At 37.4% G+C, this 19,763-nt stretch overlaps 1 pseudogene; it reads left to right on the top strand.

Annotated features, from left to right (window-relative positions):
• The first annotated feature begins 2,950 nt into the window (after positions 1 to 2,950).
• On the top strand, positions 2,951 to 4,759 carry LOC121477356 (annotated as a pseudogene).
• Positions 4,760 to 19,763: the final 15,004 nt, after the last annotated feature.

The following is a 19,763-nucleotide window of genomic DNA, read 5'->3' on the forward strand; positions in this document are numbered from 1 at the left end:
ATAGATCGGTGTCATAAAAGTCATCTATGAAAAGCCCATGGTGAATATCATTCTCAATGGGGAAAAACTGAGGGCTTTTCCCTAAGGTTGGGGACATGGCAGGGATGTCCACTCTCACCACTGCTGTTCCACTTAGTACTAGAAGTCCTAGCCTCTGCAATCAGGGAACAAAAAGAAATGAAAGGCATCTAAATCAGCAAAGAAGTCAAATTCTCACTCTTTACAGATGACATGATACTCTGTATGGAAAACCCACTACTCAGCCCTAAAATTGCTAGAACTCCTACATGAATCCAGCAAAGTGGCAGAATGTAAAATCAATGCACAGAAATCAGTTGCATTTTTATGCACTAACAATGAGAAGAAAGAAATTAAGGAGTCAATCCCATTTATAATTGTGCCCCAAACCATAAGATGATACCTAGGAATATACCAAGGAGGCAAAGAATCTGTACTCAGAAAACTCTCTAGTTTTCTGACAGTCATGACAGTCATGAAAAGAAATTGAAGAAGACACAAAGAAATAGAAAACTTTCCATGCTCATGAGTCAGAAGAACAAATATTATTAAAAATATCTATGCTACTAGTGCAGCCTATACATTCAATGGAATCCCTATCAAAATACCATCAACTGGAACTGGAGGGTATGATGCTGAGTGAAATAAGTCAATTGGAGAAGGACAAACATTATATGGTCTTACATCCATTTGGGGAATATAAAAAATAGTGAAAAGGAATAAAGGGGAAAGAGAAAATGAGTGGGAAATATCAGAGAGGGAGACGGAACATGAGGGACTCCTAACTCTGGGAAACGAACAAGGGGTAGTGGAAAGGGAGGTGGGTGGGGGGTTGGGGTGACTGACAGGCACTGAGGGGGGCACTTGATGGGATGAGCACTGGGTGATATGCTATATGTAAGCAAATTGAACTCCAATAAAATTTTTTTAAATGCCATCTTATTTTACAGAGTTGGAACAAATAATCCTAAAATTTGTATGGAATCAGAAAAGACTCCCAATAGCCAAAGGATTGTTGAAAGGTGGCATCACAATTCTGGACTTCAAGTTCTATTACAAAGCTGTAATCCTCAAAACAGTATGGTACTGGCACAAAACCAGTCATATAGATCAATGGATAGAGAACCCAAAAATGGACCCTCAACTCTATGGTCAGCTACTCTTCAACAAAGCAGGAAAGAATATCCAATGGGAAAAAGTCTCTTCAATAAATGGTGTTGGGAAAATTGGACAGCCACATGCAGAAGAATGAAACTGGACCATTTCCTCGCACCATACACAAAAATAGATTCAAAATGGATGAAAGACCTACATGTGAGACAGGAATCCATCAAAATCCTAGAAGAGAACACATGCAGAAATCTCTTTGACCTCAGCCACAGCAACTTCATCATGATAAAAAGCTTTTGCACAGCAAAGGGAACAGTCAACAAAACCAAAAGGGAGAAGAATGGGAGAAGATATTTGCAAATGGCACATCAGATAAAAGGCTAGTATCTAAAATCTATATAGAACTTATCAAACTCAACACCCAAAGAACAAATAATCCAATCAAGAAATGGGCAGAAGTCATGACCAGACATTTCTCCAAAGAAGACATACAGATGGCCAGCAGACACATGAAAAAATGTTCACAGCACTCAGCATCAGGGAAATACAAATCAAAACCACAATGAGATACCACTTCACACCAGTCAGAATGGCTAAAATTAACAAGTCAGGAAATGACAAACGTTGGCAAGGATGCAGAGAAAGGGGAACCAGCCCTCTTACACTGTTTGTGGGAATGCAAGCTGGTGCAGCAACTCTGGAATACAGAATGGAGATTCCTTAAAAAGTTGAAAATAGAGCTACCCTATGACCCAGCAATTGCACTACTAGGTATTTACCCCAAAGATACAAATAGAGTGATCCGAAGGGACACCTGCACCCCAATGTTTATAGCAGCAATGTCCACAATAGCCAAACTATGGAAAGAACCCAGATGTCCATCAACAGATGAATGGATAAAGAAGATTTGGTATATATACACAATGGAATACTACTCAGCCATCAAAAAAATGAAATCTTGCCATTTACAACAAAGTAGATGGAACTACTCTAGAGTAGAGTAGATGGATTATGCTAAGCAAAATAAGGCAGACAGAGAAAGACAAATACCATATGATTTCACTCATATGTGGAATTTAAGAAACAAAACAAATGAACCTAGGGGAAGGGAAGGAAAAATAAAATTGATGTGATGATCACTGGGTGTATATGCAACTGATAAATCACTAAATTCTACCTCTGAAACTAAAACAGCAGGGGGCATGGGCACCTGGGTGGCTCAGTCAGTTAAGCACCCAAGCACACAACTCTTGGTTTTAACTCAGGTCATGATCTCAGGGTCATGAGATCAAGCTCCTCGTTGTGCTCTGTGCTGTGTGTGGAGCCTTCTTTTAAAAGTCTGTCTCTCTCTCTCTCTCTCTTTCCCTCCCTTTCCCTCCTTCCTTCCTCCCTCCTCTCCCCCCACTTATGTACCTTCCCCCACCACCAACTTGTGTGTACATGTGCTCTCTCTGTAAAAAAAAAAAACAAAATACCTTTCTCCTAGGAAATTTATGCCCTGGTTTTAGACAGAAAAGAAGAGGGCAGAGAGCTCCTCCTGTACATGCTATTTTTCAGTTGCCTTAAGCTCAAGATAATATGCAAAAATTTCATATTTTGGAGTGAAATGTTCTAATCTACATGGTTAACAGTGCATGCCATTATTCTGCAGCCAATTGGAACCCACATCCATCTGTCCTTTCTGAGCTCACCCAAACTCTCCAGGCTTGCCATGTCCAAACAGTGGTGTTCTGGAATGGATGCTCCCCAGGGCTGCTAGCAGCTGCAGGAAAAGCACCTATGAGAACTGCAGAAGCCAACCCAAATCTACTTCAAGTTCTCCATGGTCAAAGCCATTGCCAATGCTATTAGAACAAGCCTAGGACAAAAAAAGATAAAAATAATTGACACAGGAAAGGTGATGTGACCATTACAAACGATGTCATCACTGTTCTGAAGCAAATGCAAGCATTATAACCCAGCAGCCAGAATGCTGGCAGAGCTGCCTAAGTCTCAAGATAAAGAAGTAGGAGGTGGTACCACACTGATGATGATCATTGCTGGTTCTCTTAGATTCCTGTATGAAGCTTTTTCAGAAAGGGATTTATCCATAATTTCCAAGTCATTCCAGAAGGATTTGGAAAAGGGTATTGAAACCTTAACTCGTCTTGACCCATGGAACTGAGTGACAGAGAAACTGTTAAAAAAATGCAACCACTTCACTGAACTCATTTTCTTCATGTTCAAGTCTGCTTTCCCCATTAAGTGGAAATGCAGTGAGGGAAGTGATGGACTTGCCTGCAGCTACTGGTGTAGAGCTTAGAGATACCAAGCTAGTTAAGAAACCTGAAGGGTGGGGATCCCTGGGTGGCGCAGCGGTTTGGCGCCTGCCTTTGGCCCAGGGCGCGATCCTGGAGACCCGGGATGGAATCCCACATCGGGCTCCCGGTGCATGGAGCCTGCTTCTCCCTCTGCCTGTGTCTCTGCCTCTCTCTCTCTCTCTGTGACTATCATAAATAAATAAAAAAAATTTTTAAAAAAATTAAAAAAAAAAAAGAAACCTGAAGGGTATTATGCCAAGTAAAGTAAGTCATATGGAGAAAACCAAATAATTATGATGTCTCTCCCAGGTGGAATCTAAAAAAAAGAAAAAAATTTAAAAAACAACCTCATTGATAACCAGAATGGTAGTTGCCAGGGTCAGGGAATGGGTGAATAGTGTTTTTGTTTTGTTTTGTTTTGTTTTGTTTTGTTTTGTTTTGTTCTAGTTTATTTTTATTTTTTATTATTCTTTTTAAGATTTATTTTTTTACTTGGGAGAGAGGGAATCTCAAGTAGATTCCCTGCTGAGCAGACTCCCTGCCAAGTGTGGAGCCCAGTGAGGGACTTGATTCCATGACCCTGAGATCATGACCTGAGCCAAAACCAAGGTCAGACATTCATCCAGTTGAGCCACCCAAGCACCCTAAGTTTATGTATTTAAGTAATCTCTACCCATGATATGAGGCTTGAATTTACAACCCTGAGATCAAGAATCTCATGTATAGTTATGTGTACAGTTTATGTACTTTATATAGCACATATATATATATATATAATGAAATTGAGTGAGACAAATGATGACTACAAATGTAAAACAGCTGGTTGTCACCCAAAAGATGACCTAACCAGAGTTAAAAAGGCTAAGATTGGGCTTACTCAGTTTTCCTTATCTGCTCCCAAAACAGATAGGGATAATTACATAGTAATTTCCGATATGTCCAGATGGGCCCAATGCTAAGAAAAAAGAGAGCCTATATTCTAAATTTAGTGAAGCAAAATTTTTAAGCCGGATATAATGTTCTTATACAGAAGTTTATTCTTAAGAGATGCTGCTCTTAGTGATCTTGCATTACATTTCCTGAACAAAATGAAGATTACGGTGGCTAGAGATATTCAAAGAGAAGACACTGAAGTTCTCTGTAAGGTAACTGGAACCAACCCAGTTGTTCAATTTGACCAGTTCACTGGGGACATGTTGGATTTGGCTGAGCTAGCTGAGGGGATCAATTTAAGTGATTCTGGCAAACTGCTCAAAATCACTGGGAAAGAAGTTACAATTGTGCATGGTTCTAACAAATTGGTGATTGATGAAGAATTATTTGTTTTGTGAAAAATGCTGTTGTATTTTGATAGGGATTACATTAAATCTGTAGGATGCATTGGATAATGACATTTTCACAGTATTTATTCTTCTAATCCATGAGCATAGAATATCTTTCCATATGTTTGTGTCATCTTCAATTTCTTTATCAGTGTTTTATAGTTTTCAGAGTACAGGTCCTTTACCTCCTTAGTTTAATTTATTCCTAGGTATTTTGGGTACAATTGTCTTAATTTTTCTTTACTACTACATTGTTAGCATATAGAAATGTAATTCACTTCTGTATATTGATTTTGTATCCTGCAACTTTACTGAATTGATTTATGAGTTCTTGTAGTTTTTTGGTGGAGTCTTTAAGGGTTTCTGTATATAGTATCATGTCATCTGCAAATAGAGTTATACTACTTCTTTACAATTTGGATACCTCTTATTTCTTATCTGATTGCTGTGGCTAGGACTTCCAGTTGTGGTAATAAAAGTGGTAAGAGTGGACATCTTTATCTTGTTCCTGAGCTTGGAGGAAAAGCTCTCAGTTTTTCATCATGGAGTATGATGTTAGCTGTGGGTTTTTCGTATAGGCCCTATATTATGTTATGTTTCCATAAACCTACTTTGTTGAGGGTTTTATTATGGATAGATATTGTACTTGGTCAAATATTTTCCTGCATGTATTGAAGTAATCATATGGTTTTGATCCTTGTTGATGTGAAATATTATGTTGATTGATTTGCCAATATTGAACCACCCTTGCATCCTAGGAATAAATCCCACTTAATCATGGTGAATGATTTTTTTTTTAATGTATTGTTGGATTTGGTTTGCTAATATTTTGTTGAGGATTTTTACATCTATATTCATGAGGGATGTTGGCCTGTAGTTCTCTTTTTTTGTAGTGTCTTTATCTGGTTTTGGTGTCTGGGTGATACTAGCCTTGTAGAATTAATTTGGAAATTTTCCTTCCTCTTCTATCTTTTGGAATATTTTGAGAAGAATAGGTATTAACTCTTCTTAAAATGTTTTGTACAATTCATCTCTGAAGCTATCTGGTCCTGGACTTCTCTGTTCATTGAAAGTGTTTTTGATTAGTGATTCAGTTTCATTGCTGGTAATCTGTCTGCTTAAATTTTCTGTTTCTTCCTGATGCAGTTTTGGGAGTGTGTATGTTTCCAGGAATTTGTCCATTTCTTCTAGGTTGTCTAATATGTTGGCATATAATTCCTCATAATATTTCTCCTTTTTCATTTCTGATTTTGACTGTGTACTCATTTCCCCCTCCTCCCTTTCTCCCTGTAGGAGTCTAGCCTTTTGTTGATCTTTTCAGAGCACCAGCTCCTGGTTTCATTGATCAGGTTCTCTCTTTTTTTTAAGTTTCTTTTTTTTTTTAAGAGTTTATTGACTTATTCATGAGAGACACAGAGAGGGAAACAGAGACATAGAGAGAGAAGCAGGCTCACTGTGGGGACCCCAATGTGGGACTCAACCATTGAGCCACCCAGGTGTCCCTTTTTTAAAGTTTCTATTTCATTTATTTCTGCTCTAATCTTCTTTCCTTCTATTGGTTTTGGGGTTTGTTTGGGTTAGGTTGTTGATTTGAGATTTTTCTTCTTCAAGTAGGCCCGTGTTGTTATAAACTTCCTTCTTAGAATAGCTTTTGCTGCATCCTAAACATTTTGGGTTATTGTTTTTATTTTCATTTGTCTCTGTATATTTTATTTCTTTAATTTCTTGGTTGACCCATTCATTATTTAATAACATGTTGTCTGACAAAAATTTCCATATATTTGTGTTCTATATTTTTTTTCTTGTGGTTGATTTTGAGTTTCACACCATTGTGCTTGGAAAAGATGAATGATACAACTTCATCTTTCTGAATTTGTTGAGACTTGCTTTGTGGCCTAACATGTGATGTACTGTGGTGAATGTTTTATGTACACTCAAAAAGAACGTGTATTCTGCTGTTTTAGGATGGAATGTTTTGAATATATGTTAGATCCAACTGGTCCTTGTGTCATTAAAAGCTATTTCCTTGTTGATTTTGTTAAGGTAATCTAACCATTGATGTAAATGGAGTGTTAAAGTGCCCTTCTATTATTGTGCTACCTCCAATTACTTCTGTCATGATGGTTAATAGCTGCTTTACGTATTTGGGTGCTTCCATGTTGGGTGCATAAATATTTACAATCGCTTTGTCTTCTTGTTGGATTATTTCCTTTATGATTATGTAGTGTCCTTATTTGTCTCTTGTTACAGTCTTTGTTTTAAAGCCTATTTGTCCAATATAAGTACTCCTACCCCAGGCTTCTTTTCCCCTCCATTTGCTTGATAAATGATTTTCCATCCTTTCACTTTTTTTTTTTTTAAGATTTATTTGTTTGTGAGAGAAAGAGAGAGAATGAGAGTGCGGGGGGTGAGACGGGAGGGAGAGAGAATCCCAAGCAGACTGCCGCTTGCAGAGCCTGACTCAGGGCTTGATCTCACAACCTTGAAATCATGACCTGAGCCACAAGAAAGAGTCAAACCCTCAACTGACTACACCACCAGGCACCACCCCCTTCACTTTTTTAAAAAGTTTTATTTATTAAGTAATCTCTACACTTAATGTGGGGCTCAAACTCATGACCCCAGGATCAAGAGTTGTGCACTCCTCCAACTGAGCCAGCCAGGCATTTCCATCCCTGTACTTTCAGTCTGATTATGACTTTAGGTCTGAAATTAGTCTTTTATAGACAGCATAGGTCTTGCTTTTTTAAATCCATTCTATCACCCTATGTCTTCTGAGAGTTTAGTCCATTTACATTTCAAGTAATTATTGATGTGTACTTATTGCCATTTTGTTACTTGTTTATGATTATTTTTCTAGTTCTTCTCTGTTCCTTGTTCTCTTCTCTCATGGTTGACTGGATTTCTTTAGTGATATACTGGGATTCCTTTCTCTTTATTTTTTGCATATCTATTACCAGTTTTTGATTCATGGTTACCATTAGGTTGATATGTGTGATGCATATAATAATCTACATTCAGTTGATAGTCATTTAAGTTTCAACCCATTCTAAAAGCACTAAATTTTTACTTTTCTCCCATACGTTTTTAGTATATGATGTGATACTTTATATCCTTTGATATTTTTGAAGCCCTTCACTGATTTTTATAAATATGCATTATTTTACTGCTTTTTGTACTTTGTACTTTTCTTTTGTGCTCAAAGAGTGCCCTTTAACATTTCCTATAGGACTGCCCTAGTGGTGATGAATTCCTTCAACCTGTGTTTGGGAAACTTTTTATCTGTTCAACTATTCTGGGTGGTAGCCTTCTTGGGTAAAGTATTCTTAGTTGATTTTTTTTTCCTTTCAGCACTTTAAACATATCATGCCACTCTCTTCTGGCCTACAAAGTTTCCGCTGGAAAAACAGATGATAGCCCTATAGGTTTTTCTTGTATGTAACTGATTTTTCTCTTGCTGATCATAAAATTCTCTTTTAGCACTACTTTTTGCCATTTTACTTACTATGTGTCTTGGTGTGGACCTCCTTAGGTTGATTTTGCTGGGGACTCTGTGCCTTCTGTATCTGGATTTGTTTGCTTCCCCAGATTTGGGACATTTTCAGCTCTTATTTCTTCAAAAAATGTTTTCTACTCCCTTCACTCCCTCTTCCTCTTGCAGGATCCCTATATTGGAAACCTGTTAGCCAGGTTTGTGCAGGTCTATGAGAAGATACCTGGAGCCATTTTGGAGAACTTGGGGATAAAAGGATGTTGGAGAGGGTAAGTGTGCAATAGAGTGCAGGGTTGGGGCACACATTAGCAAGCTAAGTGGAGAGGTTTGTGCTACACTGGTTCCCATGGCTGTCCATGCACCTAGGCTTGAGGGGCAGGGGAGTTAAACAGTGCCCACTGGCTCTTCTGTTCTTGGAGAAGTCTCCTAGAGATCTCTGCCCCTCCAGTGCATGCTCTGAGATTAGTAAATAAATCTTCTTCCCCTATACCCCAGCCATTTTTCAAACTGCTACTTTTATGCTATATCTCAGCAGGGTTGTTTGTTATGCTCTCTCTTTAAAGGTGGAGGCTCAGTTTCCTATCATCCTCCAGCTCTCCCAGAGCTGAGCCACTGATTTTTTTAAGATTTTATTTATTTATTCATGAGAGACACAGACACAGTTTCCCTCTGAGACATAGGCAGAGAAAGAAGCAGTCTCCCAGCGGGAAGCCTGATGTAGGACCCGATCCCAGGACCCAGGGATCACACCCTGAGCTAAAGGCAGACACTCAATCACTGAGCCACCCAGGTACCCCTGAGCCACTGATTTTTTTCTTTAATAGTTAAGAGATTTTATTCTAGTAGCTATAAATTACAGCGCTTGTTTGTCAAAATGAAAACTGAAAACAAGTATACAAAACAGTATTGAAAGCAGTAAGAGGTTCTACAACACCAAATAAACCAGTTCTGAGGACTTCCCCGAGATAATGTTGAACAGCTCCAGCTTCTTCAGTGTTTATCAAAATACAAAAGTAAACAGTAGAGGTCGTCATTTCAATGGCAAATATGACCCTTGCAGGCTGAGGGAGTGAAAGCATGTGTAGACAGGGGCTCCCGGGGCTCCGGGGGCTGAGGTGCTGAGATGACTGGTTTGCCCACCTGCACTCCTGCTGGTGAGACCCCAGGCAGCCCGGAGCAAGCCAAAGTGCCCACACTGCCCCCAGGGAGACCAGGGTCCCTCCGAGGGGTCCGTGAGCAGTGATGCAGCCCCCAACCCATCTCCTGGGTGGCCGTGTAAGCACAAGTACAAGCACAAACGCTAGGGGATGCAGGATGACCTGAGACCAGAGCGATCACAAGGACCCTATCGTGACCATGCAGAATGGACCGTGAGCCACTGATTCTTAAAGTTCCAGATGTTAGGCCCCTCAGGTTTTCAACGGCAAATTTATGGGGACTCATCTTCCCAGTGCAGGTCTCGCATGTGTGGGGTGCCAGATGTGGGGTCCGCTCCTTTCCCTTCTCTCCCTCCTTTCCACAGACCATCTCCTGGGTCACGTTGGTTCCTGGCTACATCTCCACCTTTCCCAACATTTTTCCATGTGACCTCTTAGCCCTGGTAGAACACTTAGCCCTTAGCCTTAGTGTTCTACCAGTCTTTGGGTCATTTTGGGGGCTATTTACACTGATGTCAGTCTTATTTAGGTATATCATGGGGCAAGATGAGCTTAGGATCCTCCTACTTCACCATCTTTCCCAGAAATCTGTTGTTTTCTATTAATGTTCTCCATTCTTCTTCTAGAAGCTGTTCCCTGCCCCCACACTCCCTTATAACTTTAAAGCCACCTTCCACTTTCTTAACACATTTCAGTCTTACATACCAAATCTGGTTGCAACTCTGCTACCTAGAGTAAGTAGTAAGATACTTGTCAGGGATATGTCCTTGTTGAAAACTCTTCCTGGGGTCCTCATGGCCTACCATGAAACCAGTCTAAACCCCCAAGAGGGCTTCCCCTCAATTCTCCCTAATATTCCTGCCTGTCTATCACGTTGTTCCATGGATTCATGTTATCTTTCCTCGCACTAATTTTTGTTCATGCCATTTCCCTAACAACACCACCCTTTTCATCCACCATCATCACTAGTTAAAATACTTCAATACCCAATTTAAATTTTATCTCTTCAGTGAATTTGCAAGAAACCATTTTCCCTCTTGATTCTAAGCAATCTTTGTTCTCCATGGTTCACTTAAATTGCTGCTTTGTACTGTCATTATTTCTTAGTACTTTCATTCCTTACTCTCATCTCCATCAAATGGGCTGTAAATTACTAAAAGAAGCACAAATTCCTGATGACTACTACTCTCCCCAATTCATTATCAACACAAAGGCAAACATTTAAAGTTTCAGAATACTAAGTGAGACTTAATTAGCTTTTTTTTTCAAATTGAAGTATAATTGACATAGGGTATTACATTACTTTCAGGTGTACAAAATGATTCTATATATGTATGTATTCCAAAAAGATTGTCACACAAAGCCTAGTCAACATCCATCACCATACAGAGGTACAAAAAAAAAAAAAACAACTTTTTTTTTAATTTGAAGTTTTACTTTCCTAGCAGTTTTCAAATATGTAATACAGTACAGGCATAACTCATTTTATGGTGCATTTATTGCATTTAATAGATGATGCGTCTCTTAAAAAATTGAACATTTGTGGTAGCCCTGCCTTGAGCAACTCCATCCACACCATTTTCCCAGCAGCATTTGCTCACTTGATGTCTCTGTGTCACATTTTGGTAGTCCTCAGAGTATTTCAGTCGTTTTCACTATTGCTCTGTTTGTTCGGGTTGTCTATGATCAGGGATTAGGACTCACGGGAAGGTCAAAGGATGATTAACATTTTTAGCAACAAAGTATTTTTAATCAAGGTGTATGCTATATTTTAGATCTAATACTGTTGGGCACTTAATAGACTACAGTGCAAACATGACTTTTAATATGCAATGAAAAACAAATTTATTTGACTCACTTTATTGTAATATTCACATTATTGTGGCCACCTGGAGCTGAACTTGCACTATCTCCAAGGTATGCCTGAATTTTAACTATAGTTGCCATGCTATACAGAACATCCCCATGTCTTAATTATTTTATAATTGGCATTTTGTACCTTTTGACTATCTTGACCCATTTTGTTCACCCACACACCACTCCCCACCCATCCTGTGCCCAGTCTCTGGTAACAACCTGTATCTGTAAATTTTTTTCCTTTAAATTTCACATATAAGTGGGATCATAGGCTGTTTGTCTTTGTCTGACTTATTTCACTTATCATAATACCCTCTAGGTCCATCCATGTTGTCTCAAATGGAATGATCTCATCCTTCTTATGGATGCATAATATCCCAGGAGGCATGTATGTGTGTGTGTTTTTATCTATATATACAGATAGATAGATGTATACATGTGAATCATATATTACATTTTCCTTCCCCATTTGTCTATTGATGGACACTTGAGATGCTTCCATAATTTGGATATTATATATAATGCTACAGTGAACATAGGGGTGCATATATTTTTTTCAATTAGTGTTTTCATTTACTATAGGTAAGTATACAATAGTGGAATTACTGCATCATATGGTATTTTTAACTTTTTGAGGAACTTTCATACTGTTTTCTACAGTGGCTGTAACATTTTAGATTCCTACCAACAGTATACAAGTGTTCCTTTTTCTCCATATCCTTGCCAACACTTGTTAATTCATGTGTCTTTTAGCCATTATGACAGGCGTGAGGTGATATCTCAGTTTTGATTTGTATCTCCCTGATGAATGACGTTGAGCATCTTTTCACGTATCTGTTGGCCATCTGTATGGCTTCTTTGAAAAAGTGTCCATGTTCTCTGCCCTTTTTGTAATTGGATTTTTTAAATATTTTTGGTGTTGAGTTGTAGAAGTTATTTTTATATTTTGGATACTAACCCCTTATTAGATAAGTCATTTGCAAATATCTTCTCCCATTCAGTAAATTGCCTTTTTGTTGTGTTGAGGGTTTGCTTTGCTCTGCCAAAGTATTTGATATAGACCCAATAGTTTATTTTTGCTTTTGTTTCCCTTGCCTTAGGAGCTGTATCTAGAAAAGTGTTGCTATAACCAACTTCAGAGAAAATAACACCTGTGTTCTTTTCTAGGATGTTTATGGTTTCAGGTCTCACACTTAAGTCTTTAATTCATTTTCAGTTTATTTTTGTGTAAAGTGTAAGAAAGTGGTATAGGTTCATTCCTTTGCATGTAGCCATCCAGTTTTCCCAGCACCATTTGTTGAAAAGACCATCTTTTCCCTATTGCATATTATTGCCTCCTTTGTCATGAATAAATTGACCATATAATAATAGGTTTATTTCTGGGCCATCTATTCTGTTCTCTTGATCTATGTGTCTGTTTTTGTGCCAGTACTATACTGTTTTGAGTACTATAGCTTTGTAGTATATCTTGAAATCTCAAGTTGTGATAATCCATCTTTGTTCTTTCTCAAAATCACTTTGGCTATTTGGGATCTTCTGTAATTCCATACAAACTTTAGCATTATTCTGATTTTGTGAAAAAAAATGCTGTTGGTATTTTGGTAGGGATTGCTCTGAATCTGTAGATTGTTTTGGCTATAATGGAAATTTTAACAATATTTTTCCAGTCTATGAGCATAGAATATCTTTCTATTTCTGGCGTTTTCAGTTTTTTTTTCATCAATGTTTTAATTTACAGAATAAAGTCTTTCACCTCTTTAATTAATTTTATCCCAAGTCATTTTATTCTTTTTGGTATAATTGCAGGTGGTATTTTTTTAATTTCTCTTTCTGCTACCTTGTTATTAGTGTATAGAAGTGCTATTGATTTCTGAGTATTAGTTTTGTATACTACCACTTTACTTAATTCATTTATCACTTCTCATAGTTTTTTGGTGGAATCTTTAGGATTTTCTTTGTATAGTATCATCCAGTCTACACATAGTGACAGTTTTACTTGTTCTTTACCACTATGGATGCACTTGATCTCTTCTCTGATAGCTGTGGCTAAGGCTTCCAATACTATGGTGAATAAAAATGGTGAGAGTGGACGTTCTTGTCTTATTCTTGTCCTTACAGAGAAAGCTCTCAGTTTTTCATCATTGTGTATTATGTTAGCTGTGGATTTTTCACATACGGCCTTTATTTTGTTGAGGTATGTTCTCTCTAACGCCACTTTGTTCAGAGTTTTATCATGAGTTGACATTGAATCCTGTCAAATACTTTTTCTGCATCATTTGAGATGATCGTATGATCTTAATACTTTGTTTTGTTGATGTGGTGTGTAACATTGCTTTTTTTGCAAAGAGTGAACCATTTTTGCATTTCTGAAATGAATCCCACATGATCTATGGTGAATGATCTTTTTAATGTATCATTTTTTAAAAGATTTTATTTATTTATTCACAAGAGACACAGGCAGAAACATAGGCAGAGGGAGAAGCAGGCTCCCTGCAGGAGCCGGATGCGGGACTTGATCCCAGAACCCTGGGATCATGACCTGAGCCAAAGGCAGAAGATGCTCAACCATTGAGCCACCCAGGTGCCCCTAGTGTATTATTGTATACAGTTGGCTTATATTTTGTTGATTTTTGCATCTATATTCTTTAGGGATATTGGGCTGTAGTTTTCTTTTCTTGTGATGTCTTTGGTTTTAGTTTCAGGGTAATGCTGGCCTCATGGAATGAATATAGAAGCTTTCCTTACTCTTTTTCAAATAGTTTGAAAATAATAGGTATTAATTCTTCTTTAAATAAGTAGTAAAATTCACCTGTGAATCCATCTGGCCTTGGACTTTTTATTATTTTTTGGTAGTTTTTTCATTACCAATTAAATGTCATTATTAGTAATTGGTCTGTTCAAATGGTCCATTTATCCCTGGTTCATTTTTGAAAGGTTGTATTTTTCTAGGAATTTCTCCATTTCTTCTAAGTTGTCTAATTTGTTGGCATAAAATTTTTTATAATATTTTCATATAATCGTTTGTATTTCTCTGGTGTCAGTTGTTACTTCTTTCTTTTCTAATTTTATTTATTTGGATCCTTTCTCTTTTTGTTGATGAACCTGGCTAAGGGTTTATCAATTTTGCCCTCCCCCCACCTGTGCTCAATTGTTTCTTAAATTACACATATGAGTCAGATCACATGGTATTTGTCTTTCTCTGGCTGACTTATTTCTCTTAGCATTATATTCTATAGCTCAATCCAGAGTGGTTGCAAATGGCACGATTCCATTCTTTTTATGGTTGAATAATATTCCATTGTGCATATATACCATATGTCCTTTATTCATTCATCAGTTGATGCTTGGACTGCTCCCATGGTTTGACTATTGTAAATATACTGCAATAAACATAGGGGTGCACATATCCCTTTGAATTAGTGTTTTTGGGTTTTTTTTTTTTTACTAAATAGTAATCCAATTACTGGATTATAGGGTACTTCTATTTTTAATTTTTTGAGGAGCCTCCATTCTCTTTTCCACAGTGGCTGCAACAGTTGGCATTCCCACCAATAGTAAAAGAAAGTTGCTTTTTCTCCACATCCTCGCCAATACTGGTTTCGTGTGTGTGTGTGTGTGTGTGTGTGTGTGTGTGTGTGTGTGTGTGTGTTTTATTTAAGCCATTCTAACAGGTATGAGGTGATACCTTGTTGTAGTTGCAATTTGCATGTCCTTGATAAGTGATGTTGAGCATCTTTTCATGTGTCTATTGGCCGACTATATGTCTCTGGAGAAATGCTTGCTTATGTCATCTGCCCATTTTTAAATGATTTGGTTTTTTGGGATGTTGAATTTTTTTTGGGGGGGGGATGTTGAATTTTTTAGTTCTTTATCTATTTTGAATACTAACCCTTTATTGGATATGTCATTTATAAATATCTTCTCTCATTCAGTTAGTTGTCTTTTAGTTTTGTTGATTGTTTCCTTTGCTGTGTGGAAACTTTATTTTGATGTAGTCCCAGTAGTTTATTTTTGCTCTTATGTCCGTTGCCTCAGGAAACATATATAGAAAAATGTTACTACAGCCAATGTCATAGCAATTATTGCCTGTGCTCTCTTCTAGGAGTTTTGTGATCTCAGATCTCGCGTTTACATCTTTAATCCATTTGACTTTATTTTTGTGTATGGTGATAGGAAGTGATCCAGTTTCATTCTTTTGTATGTAGCTGTCCAGTTTTCCGAACATCATTTGTTGAAAGGACTATGTTTTTCCCATTGTATATTCATTCCTCTTTTGTTGAAGATTAATTGACCATATAGCTGTGGGTTATTTGGGGGTTTTATATTTTATTCCATTGATCCACATGTCTTTCTTATGCCAATACCACACTGTTTTATATACTACCACTTTGTAATCTGGAATTGCGATACCTCCAGTTTTGGTTTTCTTTTTCAAGATTGCTTTGAGTACTTGAGGTCTTTTGTGGTTCCATATATTTTTAGGATTGTTTGTTCTGTGAAAAATGCTGTTGGTATTTGGATAAAGATTGCATTAAATCTGTAGATTGCTGGGCACCTGTGTGGCTCAGTTGTTGAGCATCTGTCTTTAGCTGAGGTCATGATCCTGGAGTCCTGGATCGAGTCCCACATCAGGCTCCCCAGAGGAAGCCTGCTTCTCCCTCTGCCTATGTCTCTGCCTCTCTCTGTGTCTCTCATGAGTAAATTAAATCTCCAAAAAAAAAATCTGTAGATTGCTTTGGATAGTATGTTCTTCCAATCCATGAGCACAGAATGGCTTTCCGTTTCCTTGCAGTGTTTTGAATTTCTTTCATCAGTATTTTATAGTTTTCAGAGTACAGGTCTTTTTACCTCCTTAGTTAAATTTATTCCTAGATATTTTATTGGTTTTGGTGTAATCGTAAATGGGATTGTTTGCTTAATTTCACTTTCTGTTCCTTCACTATTAGTATGTAGAAGTGCAGCAGGTTATTAATTTTGTATTCATGACTTTACTGTGTTCTAATGGGTTTTTGGAGTCTTTGGGGTTTTCTATATATAGTTTCATGATATCTGCAAATAGAGTTTTACTACTACTTTACAAATTTGGATGCCTTTTATTTCTTTATGTTGCTTAATTAGTGTGGCTAGGACTTCCAGTATTGTGTGGAATAAAAGTGGTGAGAGTGGACATCTTTGTCTTATTTCCCATCTTAGAGGGAAAGCTCTCAGTTTTTCCTCATTGAGTATGATATTAGCTGTGAGTTTTTCATATATGACCTTTATCATGTTATGTTTAAACTTACTTGGTTGAGGGTTTTATCATGAAAGGATGTTATACTTAATCAAAGGCTTTTTCTTAAAAAAAAAAAAAAGGCTTTTTCTACATCTATTGAAGTGATCATATGGTTTTTATCCTTGTTGATATGAAGTATCATGTCGATTGATTTGCCAATATTGAACCATCCTTGCATTCTAGGAATAAATCCCACTTGATCATGGTGAATGATTTTTTTAATGTATTTTCGGGTTCAGTTTGCTAGCATTTGGTTGAGGATTTTTACATCTATATTCATGAGGGATGTTGGCCTGTTTGGGTTTTGTTTTGTTTTGTTTTGTTTTGTTGTTGTTGTTTTTTGTGATGTCTACCTGGTTTTGGTGTCTGGGTGATACTGGCCTTGTAGAATGAATTTGGAAGTTTTTATTCCTCCTCTGCTTTTGGAACAGTTTGAGAATAGGTATTAACTTTTAAAATATTTTTTTTTATTTATGATAGTCACAGAGAGAGAGAGAGAGGCAGAGACACAGGCAGAGAGGCAGAGAGGCAGAGAAGCAGGCTCCATGCACCGAGAGCCTGATGTGGGATTCAATCCCAGGTCTCCAGGATTGTGCCCTGGGCCAAAGGCAGGCGCCAAACCGCTGCACCACCCAGGGATCCCAACTTTTAAAATATTTGATAGAATTCACCTGTGAAGCTGTCTGGTCCTGGACTTTTGTTTTGGAGGAACTTTTATTATTATTATTATTATTATTACTGATTCATTTTCATTGCTGGTAATGGTCAGTTCAAATTTTCTCTTCCTGTTTTAGTTTTGGTAAGTTCTGTTTCTAGGAGTTTATTTCTTTTCAGTTGTCTAATTTGTTGGCATATAGGTTTTCATAATATTTTGTTACAATTGCTTGTATTTCTGTAGTGCTGGTTATTTCTCCTCTTTCATTTGTGATTTTAGTCCTCTCCCTCTCTCTACCTCTCTCTCTATTTAATGAATTTGCCTAGAGGATTATCGATTTTGTTGGTCTTCTCAAAGAACCAGATCCTGGTTTCATTGATCTATTTTTTTAGATTATATATCATTTATTTCAGCTCTAATTTTATTATTTCCTTCCTTTTGTTGGGTTTAGGTTTTGTTTGTTCTTCCTCTAGCTCCTATTAGGTATAAACTTAGATTGTTTGAGATTCTTCTTGCTTCTTGAGGTAGACCTGTGTTGCTCTAAACTTCCCTTTTAGTACTGCTTTTCCTGCATCTCAAAGATTTTGGGGCATTGTGTTTTCATTTCATTTGTTTCCATGTAATTTTTTATTTATTTTTTGATATTTTTGGTTGACCCGTCCATTGTTTAATAGCATCTTATTTAATTTACATGCATTTGTGTTCCAGATTTTTTTTTTTTTATGATAGTCACAGAGAGAGAGAGAGAGAGAGGCAGAGACACAGGCAGAGGGAGGAGCAGGCTCCATGCACCGGAAGCCCGACGTGGGATTCAATCCTGGATCCTCACGATCGCGCCCTGGGCCAAAGGCAGGTGCTAAACCACTGTGCCACCCAGGGATCCCCCAGATTTTTTTCTTGTGGTTGATTTCTAGTTTCATAGCATTGTGGTCAGAAATGATGCATGGTATGACTTTGAATTTTTAAAAATTTATTCAGACTTATTTTGTGGCCTAATATGAGATCTCTTCTGGATAATCTTATATGTATAGTTGAAAAGAATGTGTATTCTGCTGTTTTAGAATGGAATGATCCCAGTATGTCTTGTTAAATCCATCCAGTCCAGAATATCATTCAAAGCCACCATTTCCTTATTGATTTTCTGTTTGGGTGATTTGTCCATCGATGTATGTGGGATGTTAACATCCCCCTACTACTGTTGTGTTACTATCAATTATTTCCTTCATGTTTGTTATGAACTGATTTATGTATTTGGGAACTCCCATGTTGGGCGCATAATTATTTACAACTGTGATAACCTCTTACTGGATTGTCTCCTCTATGATTATATAGTGTCCTTTTATGTCTCCTGTTATATAGTCTTTGTTTTATTTATTTTTTTATTTTTTAAATGTTTTTTTTTAATTTTTATTTATTTATGATAGTCACACAGAGAGAGAGAGAGGCAGAGACACAGGCAGAGGGAGAAGCAGGCTCCATGCGCTGGGAGCCCGATGTGGGATTCGATCCTGGGTCTCCAGGATCACGCCCTGGGCCAAAGGCAGGTGCCAAACCGCTGCACCATCCAGGGATCCCCTAGTCTTTGTTTTAAAGTCTATTTTTGTCCAATATAAGTATTGTTACCCCAGCTTTCTTTTGACATCTATTTGTATGATAAATGCTTTTCCATCCTCTCATTTTCAATTTGCAATTGTCTTTAGGTCTGAAATGAGTCTTGATGGCAGCATTATGATGGATCTTGTTTTTTATTTACTTTGTCACCCTGTGCCTTTTGATTGGAGCATTTAGTCAGTGTACATTCAAAGTAATTATTGATAGATATGTACTTATTGCCATTTTATTACTTGTGGTTATTTCTATAGATGTTCTCTGATCCTTTCCTCTCTTGCTCTTTCATGGTTGATTGGCTTTCTTTAGTGATATACTTGGATTCCTTTATCTTTATTCTTTTTATATCTATTACTGGTTTTTCTTTTGTGGTTAACATTAGGTTTCTATATAACATCTTCAGCTTATAGCAGTCTATATTAAGTTGATGGTTCTTAAATATTAATATCTTCTTTACTCATCTCCCTACTATGTGTTAGCTATATAGAGTCATACTTTACATCCTTTTATGAATCCCTTGACTGGCTCTTACAGAAACATTTACTTTTACTGTTTTTGTATTTCCTGTCTTTGTACTGTCACTTTTGGTCTTGCCTTTCCAAACAGTCCACAGTCCCCTTTCCTGTTTCTTGCGAGGCTGGTTTAGTGATCATGAACTCCTTTCATTTTTAAGATTTTATTTATTTATTCATGAGAGATGCACAGATACTGGGAGAAGTAGGCTCCTCACAGCCTGATCCAGGACTTGATCCCAGACACAACATCACGGCCCTGAACCGAAGGCAGAAGCTCAACCACTGAGCAATCCAGGCGTTCCTGAACTCCTTTCATTTTTGTCTGTGAAACTATTTTTCCTTCTATTGTGAATGATCTACTTGCTGAATAGAGTATTCTTGGTTGCAGATTTTTTCATGTCAGCATTTTCAGTATATCATGCCACTCCCTTCTGGTCTACAAAGTTACTGCTGAAA

The sequence above is a fragment of the Vulpes lagopus genome, chromosome 2, assembly GCF_018345385.1.
Source record: "Vulpes lagopus strain Blue_001 chromosome 2, ASM1834538v1, whole genome shotgun sequence".
Lineage (NCBI taxonomy): Eukaryota > Metazoa > Chordata > Mammalia > Carnivora > Canidae > Vulpes > Vulpes lagopus.